The sequence below is a fragment of the Mus caroli genome, chromosome 10, assembly GCF_900094665.2.
Source record: "Mus caroli chromosome 10, CAROLI_EIJ_v1.1, whole genome shotgun sequence".
Taxonomy (NCBI): Eukaryota; Metazoa; Chordata; class Mammalia; order Rodentia; family Muridae; genus Mus; species Mus caroli.
Window position 1 is genome coordinate 54349838 of NC_034579.1, and position 7886 is coordinate 54357723.

A 7886-nucleotide genomic window follows, 5' to 3' on the forward strand; every position below is an offset into this window, starting at 1 on the left:
CCACCCAGCACCTTCTCCCCTTGCCCCTTCTCCCTTTGGCCCCAGGGCTAACGTAGCCGCCCCCCCCCCGGCCCCCACTTTGTTCTCAGCTCTTCCTGGACATCCAGCGGAGTCTGGAATGTCAGAGAATGAGAACCTATTGTATCTGACCTCCCGTGAGGCCCAGAGACCCCAGAGCCCGCTCTTTCTCTCTGGTGCCTGAGAGTGTGCCTTCCCCACTCACCTCCAAGCAGGGTCAGGCGGCCTAACACGGCCAGACGCCCTTCCCAAGGTGGTTCTATGGGGTCCCGCGGCAGTCTCCAGCATCCACCTGTCCAGTCTTCCTGAGCTGGGATGCTGGTCTCTCCCACCCCTGTATTTTCCCACGTCCAACGCAGGGCAGATCCTCATGGTGTGACCCCCAACCATAACATTTTCATTGCTACTTCATAACTGTAATCTGCTACTGTTTTGAACCGTAATGCAAATATCTGTGTTTTCAGATGGTCTTAGGCTTAGGGTCATTTGACCCCCACAAATGGATCATGACCCACGGGTTAAGAATCACTGCCCAGGTTGTATCAGGCTGCAGCACCGGAAGGAAGGTTTAGAGGAAGGCGAGGCCACAGCATCATGTGACTGGATAAGGGGCAAGCATGAGGCACGAATCTCGGAAGATGGCTAGGTTGTCAGTCATGACTTGTAATTGAGTAACAGTGCTGTGGTTGCTCTTCAGGGCCCTGCGAAGCTGAGAAAAGAGTCAGGGTTAGACAGAAGACAAGCCCTTCTTCAGAACGGAGGTCGGGGGCTGGTGAGGTAGCTTAGCAGTTAAGAGCATTTATTCTGACAAAGAATCGGGGTTCAGTACCCAGCAACTACACGGCAGCTCTCTAAAACTACAGTTCCAGGGGATCTGAAGCCCTCCTTTTAGGCTCCAAAGGCACCAGGCATGCATGTCACACACATCTATGCAGATGAAACGTGCACATAAATATTTTTAAAAGAAAGTGGACGTCAGAAGCAAGGAGATATTCCCAGGGCTGGGCTTGGCTCTGCTGATGACAGCGAAAGTTAAAAATAAGCTCAGGAGACATCCAGAGACCTGCTGACCAGCCACCATGCCACACAGTGTGTGGGAAGGTAGAGATGCCCACAGACCCACCCTCTGCCACACAGCACAGTAGCCCATGGCCCGCCTGCAGCAGGAGCCACTACAGTGTGCACCTGTGTGATGGACAGATGGGAGAGGAAGAGAAGCAGAACAGCCTGAGCCTTGTGAAGGAAGATGGAGTAGGAGATCATGATAAAGCACCAACCCACGCTGCCGCCGAGGGCCATGTCTGGGTCCACGTCTATGCAGTGACAGGGGTTGGTGTCAATGTCCGTGGCTCACATTACCACTATGGTGATTCCCCCGATCCAGGCGGCCACCTGGGACCACATGGGTATCCAGGGGCTGTGCAGAACTGTCCCCACCACCACCACCCCCAGCAGCACTCAGGAGAAATGCCCTTGCCCCTTGCCTGCAGCAGCACTTGGAAGAGTGGGCCCTGTGCCTCGCCAGAGCAGCACAGTGGAGCTGGCCCTGGTGGCAGGGGCACAGGTGAGCTGACCCCCGAGGATGAACGTAAAACTGGCCCCACCACTTGTCTGCCATAAGGTGGAGAGGGCACGGTAATGATATCCTCCCCCACCGTCCCCCTCCCCTTGCTGCCTGTGGTAGTGGAAAGAGCTGGCCTGCTGTCGTGAAAGTGGGAGGACAGGCTCTTCACCTTGCCTGGGCGGCACAGTAGAACTGGCCTTAATGGAGGGGGGAGGGGGCACTGGTGAGCTGCCCAAGGGTGTGGGTGCAGGAGAGCTGACGTGGCCCCTCATTGGCTGCAACACTTGGGAGAATGGGCCTCACACCTTATGGGCAGCATAGTGGAGCTGCTCTGGAGGCCTGGGTGTGGATGAACTAGCCCCTGGGCAGAGAGTAGGAGAGCTGCCCCTGCCAATGGCAGCCACTGGGTGGCCTAGCTGGCACAGCGCTGGAAAGCGTGCCCTGGTAGTTCGGATAAGGTATAGCCAGACGGCTGGCCAGCTCAGCTACCACCCTGGTGCAGACCCAGGGCTTTGAGTTGGCCCACGCCAAAATCTACATCATCTATCAACTGTTGGAGCACATGAAAGGCTGGTCCTGCAGATCCAAAGCCACAGGATCTCCATGACACAAGGCAATAACTGGGAGGAGTCCGGATGAGGATCCAATATTGATGATGTCACGGAAGTCACAGACCTCGAACCAGACCAACAACTTACTACCATGAACATTCACAAGTGAAGATGTGTGGACAGAGGGGTGTACTGTGGGACACACTGTGACACACTATAGCTTCCACAAGATTCTTTGTTATGGGTTGGGTTTTTGGTTTGGTTTGGTTTGGTTTGGTTTGGTTTTTGTTTGTGTGTTTTTTATTTTAGGGGGGAGGTTGCAAGGGCAGAGGGCAGATATGAGGGGACAGGGAGATGAGTGGGACTGGGTGCATGCTGTCAAACTCACAAAGAAGAAAACATTTTTAAAAGAGAGAGGATGTAGAGGTCCCTGCAAGACATCGAGAAGGGGGTGTCTTACAGGTAGGCCATGGTGAGGCTCTAAAACCCAGGAAAGATGTCAAGAATGGAGGTCTGTCTTAGGAGTCTCCCCCCAAAAAGGACACACTTCCAACTTCAAGTCCACTCACCCATTAACACATGAACTCTCTAGGGTCAGTTTCCAACCATGAACCACTGACAGCTGTTCCACGACTCCCCTAAGGGAAGCTGGATAGAGGCTGTCTTAGGGTTTTACTGCTGTGAACAGACACCATGACCAATGCAAGTCTTATAAGAACAACATTTAATTGGGGCTGGTTTCCAGGTTCAGAGGTTGAGTCCATTATCAAGGCAGGAACATGGCAGCATCCAGGCAAGCATGGTGCAGGCAGAGCTGAGAGTTCTACATCTTCATCTGAAGGCTGCTAGCAGAATACTGACTTCCACGCAACTAGGATGAGGGTCTTAAAGCCCACGCCCACAGTGACACACCTATTCCAACAGGACCACACCTTCTTAATAGTGCCTGGGCCAAGCACATACAAACCAAAACAGGGGTTGAGACCAAAGGACTTTGAGTTTTTTTTTTTTTTTGATTTTATTTATTTATTTATTATATGTAAGTACACTGTAGCTGTCTTCAGACACTCCAGAAGAGGGCGCCAGATCTCGTTACAGATGGTTGTGAGCCACCATGTGGTTGCTGGGAATTGAACTCTGGACCTTCGGAAGAGCAGTCGGGTGCTCTTACCCACTGAGCCATCTCACCAGCCCGGACTTTGAGTTTTAAAAAGAATTAAATATAATAGGCCAGCCAGGAGACAGCCAAGTCTGGTGGAAGGATGACTGCCTACATGCCTGTCTCTCTCCAGCATCCAGAGAACGTGGGCCAGTGAGGAGCTCCAGCTATGCCTTCAGCATGTCCATGAGTCCACTCTACAAAGAACTCACCATGCTTTCGTAGCCAGCCTAGACTTCATAGCCTCCAAAAGTAAAGTATTAGTAAAAAGCCAATGACCTAGCCACCTATTACCCATTCGTGCTTTGGAGTAAATTATATTCATCACCTGCCTTGTGAAGTTTAGGTTTACTTTCTTTTTCTTTTTTTTTTTAAGATGTATTTACTTATTTAATATTTGTTTGTTTGTTTGTTTTATGTATGTGAGTACGCTGTAGCTGTACAGATGGCTGTGAGCCTTCATGTGGTTGTTGGGAATTGAATTTAGTACCTCTTCTCTCTCCAGTCGGCCCCACACGCTTCTGCCCAAAAATTTATTTATTATTGTAAATAAGGACACTGTTGCTGTCTTCAGACACACCAGAAGAGGGCATCTGATCCCATTACAGATAGTTGCAGGCCATCATGTGGTTGCTGGGATTTGAACTCAGGACCTTCGGAAGAGCAGTCCGTGCTCTTACCTGCTGAGCCATCTTGCCAACCCTCTCTTTCTCTTTTCTTTTTTCTTTTTTCTTTTTGTTGTTTTGTTTTGTTTTTGAGATAGGGTTTCTATGCATACCCCTAGCTGTCCTGGAACTCACTCTGTAGACCAGGCTAGCCTCAGCTGACAGAGATCCACCTGCCTCTCTGCCTCTCAAGTGCTGGGATTAAAGGCCTGGGTCACCAACATCCAGCTTCTTTTCTTCTTTAGTGATGTGAATAATTGACCTCAGGGTCTCCTGCATGCTAGGCCCCACTCTGGCCCACACTGCTGCTCTGTAGCAGGCCCAGGAACTACTATTGTGGGCAGGGTTAGATTGAACACCAGGTAGTGGGGGGACCCAGACCTGTGCCCGTTACCACAGAATTCTTCTGTCTGCCTGTGTGCTTATGTGTACTGTAGTTCAGGCAGAATATTTGAAGGTGAGATTTTGAGCCTCACAACTTCTTGAAAGGATACGTTTGGGTACACAGTGTCCCCTAGCAGGCTTGGTCCACAGCCAGTGGTGTTACTGGGGATCAGGAAGGAATAACTTATCAATGGGTGCCACCACTGATAAGTTCATGTGGTAGTTTGAATATGCTTGGCCCAGGGAGTGGCACTATTAGGAGGTGTGACTTTGTTGGATTAGGTGTGTCACTGTGGGTGTGGGCTTTAAGACCCTTCTCCTAACTGCCTAGAAGTCAGTATTCTCCTAGCGGCCTTCAGATGAAGATGTAGAACTCTCAGCTCCTCCTGCACCATCCCTGCCTGGATGCTGCCATGTTCCCGCCTTGATGATAATGGACTGAACCTGTGAACCTGTAAGCCAGCCCCAATTAAATGTTGTCCTTATAAAAATCACCTTGGTCATGGTGTCTGCTCACAGCAGTAAAACCCTAAGACAGTTCCTGAATGAGCTATCAGGAAGTGGGGCCTATTTGGAAAAAGCAGACCACTTAGGGCGGAGTCCATCCGTTGTTCCTTCCCTCTCCTTCCTGGATATCATGATGTGAAGTTCACTTACACCACCACCAGGATGGTCTACCTCACTACAGGCCCCCAGCAATGGAGCAAGCCAACCACAGGCAGTAACCAGGGGCCAAAACAAACCCGGTAGGCCCTGCACTCAGGCTAGGGGGAATGGGGTTAAAGTGTCTGTCTTGGTTTGGCTGAAAGCAGGGTATGAAGAGTCACAGGCAGAGAGCACCACTGTGCGAGGCAGGGGAGGTGACTTCTCTTGGGATCCACACTTAAATGATAGAATTATTTGGAGCATGGGGGGGTCCAGGAGGAAGGGGGCACTTTCTCAGCTTGAGACCCAGGCCCCGAGGAGAAAGAACTCTTCCAGCCCTACACAGAATGGTCGACTCCAGCATCTGAGCCACCTCTGGAGTTTGTAGTCCCATGTCATTCTCTTCCTCTCACTCACCTGGAGCCCCTGTAGTCAGCCTTTATTCTTCTTCATGGTGCATCTCTGAAGCTCTGGCTTCCGACAACTGAAATGACAAATTAGATTTGTCACTTCACAGAAGTGATGCTTCCCACTGAGACCTACAGAATGAGTGAGAATTGGACAGACAGGAAAGGTAACTGAGGATGTTCAGGTAGGCGTGGGGGTGGGGAGGAGAGTGAGGAGAGATGTGTTAGATACCAGGAGGAAATGGGGGTGAAGGGGTATAAATAAAGGGACAGCCAGATGTGGTGCTGGAGACAGACGCAGCTAACTGCAGCCTATCACAAGGGTGGGTTCGGGTCCAATGGCAGATCCAGGTGAGGCTTTGCAGTGACCTTGGGGTACTCAGAGGAGGCCACCAGAGCGCTTCAGAAAAGTTTTCAGATTTTCTCCCAGAACACCATAGTATGCAGGCTTGTAATTCCAGCCCTTGGGAAGCTGGGACAGGAGGACCACAGCACGCTGAAGCAAGCCTGGGCCCCAGGGAGAAAGGGGTGTGGCTGTAGTTCATCCCTACAGGATTCTTGGTTTGTTCTGGAGACAGGAATTTATTCTGTAGCTTAGGCTGCCCTGGAACTTTCTGTGTAGGTCAGGCTGGCCTGGAACTCACAGCAATCCTCCTGCCTCAGCCTCCCAAGTAATAGGATTACAAGTATGAAGCTGGGTGGTGGGGACGGCTGCGGGGGGGGGGGAGGGGGGGCTGCAGCGGCGGCAGTTGCAGAGCACCCCTTCAATCTCAGCACTCAGGAGGCAGAGGCAGGTAGATCTCTTGAGTTCAAGGCCAGCCTGATTCACAGAGCAAGTCTGAGGACAGCCAGGACTACACAGAGGAAGAAACGCTGTCTCAAAAAAACAAAACACTGAACAGACAAACGAACGAAAACAAGTATGAGGTATGAGCCAACATACTCAGCCTTGCATTTATTTATTTATTTTTAAACAAAACCTGAAACCATGAGCCAAGTTGGTTAGCATGAGCTGAGGAGCAGGACTGGATGCTGAAAGTGAGGGTATCAACGCAGAGTGCAGAGTCCGTTTAGGTGAGCCCCAGGGCCCAGGTCACTGCCTCTGCTCATCACTGCGCCTCTGTTCAGGACACAGGCAGGTCTGGAAGGAGCCTAGCTTGGGAGCACCTGCCTGGAGTACCTGCCTGCTCTGTGCACAATGCATGATGCTCTTGGTTCCCTACACCACAAAAGGGAATGGGGTTGAGAAGAAAGGGGATGGGGGTCGGGAGGGAGGAGGAGGGAGGAGGAGGGAGGAGGAGGAGGGAGGGAGCCAGGCCCAGCAGCAGAGAGAAGGGTGGGAAGCTGAGGTGCTCCCTGCTGAAAACCATGCAGATCCTCACAGGGAATGCCCAGCCTCCTCTCCAGGTCCTTGCAGGTTGGGACCTGCTGTGGTGGTTTGATAAGAAATGGCTCCCATAGGCTCTTATATTTGAATGCTTAGTCACCAGGGAGTGATACCATTTAGCAGGGCTCAGGAGGGGTAGCCTTGTTGGAGCAGTGTGGCACTGGGAGGTGAGCTTTGGGGTTTCAAAAGCCTATGCCAGCCCCCCACACACACACACACACATACACATACACAAAAGGATTAGCTCTCAACTCCTTCCCCAGCACACAACCTGCCTGCCTGCTCCCGTACCATGCTCTCTGCCACCAAACTCCCTGCCACCGTGCTCCCTGCGTGATCATCATGTACTGAGCCTCTGAAACCCTCAGCCAGCCCCCAATTGATTTGGTCATGGTGTCTCTTCACATCAATGGAACAACGTCTAAGATTCCAGCCAACCTGCCAAGGAACCAGAACTGATTAAGGTTTTTTTTAAAAGATTTATTTATTTTATTATATCTAAGTACACTGTAGCTGTCTTCAGACACTCCAGAAGATGGAGTCAGATCTCATTATGGGTGGTCGTGAGCCACCATGTGGTTCCTGGGACCTTCAGAAGAGCAGTCAGTGTTCTTAACCACTGAACCATCTTTCCAGCCCCTGATTAAGATTTTAAATGTCTCTGTCATTTTCTATGGCAGGAAGAGAGGGAAGGCTCACAGGGCAGTAACGGAACAATCACAATCTACAGTCCTTAGCACACTGATAACCCCACCCCAGTAGAAGAGGGCACTTCTGACACTAGGAAATGAGAGAACAGAACTCAGGCACTTAGCAGGAGATGGAAGGCAGACATTATAGTTCTAGGTCAACAAATGTCAAGAAGGGCTGTTTGAAAGCTCTCTGTTCCGGATTTAAACATAACATGTTAGGTACCCACTAATCTACTCAAATGTAGGGCTGTCTTGTGAAAGGGGACACGCGGCCTTGCTCCTCAGAGAACTGAGAAAATAACAGAAGGGAATATCCTAATGCCCCTGCCTCCACACCTGCTAGGCTGCCTCTCCCAAAAAATATTGTGTCCATGTGTCTGTCCAAGGCCAAGTGTCCCTCTACCCCCAGATCTT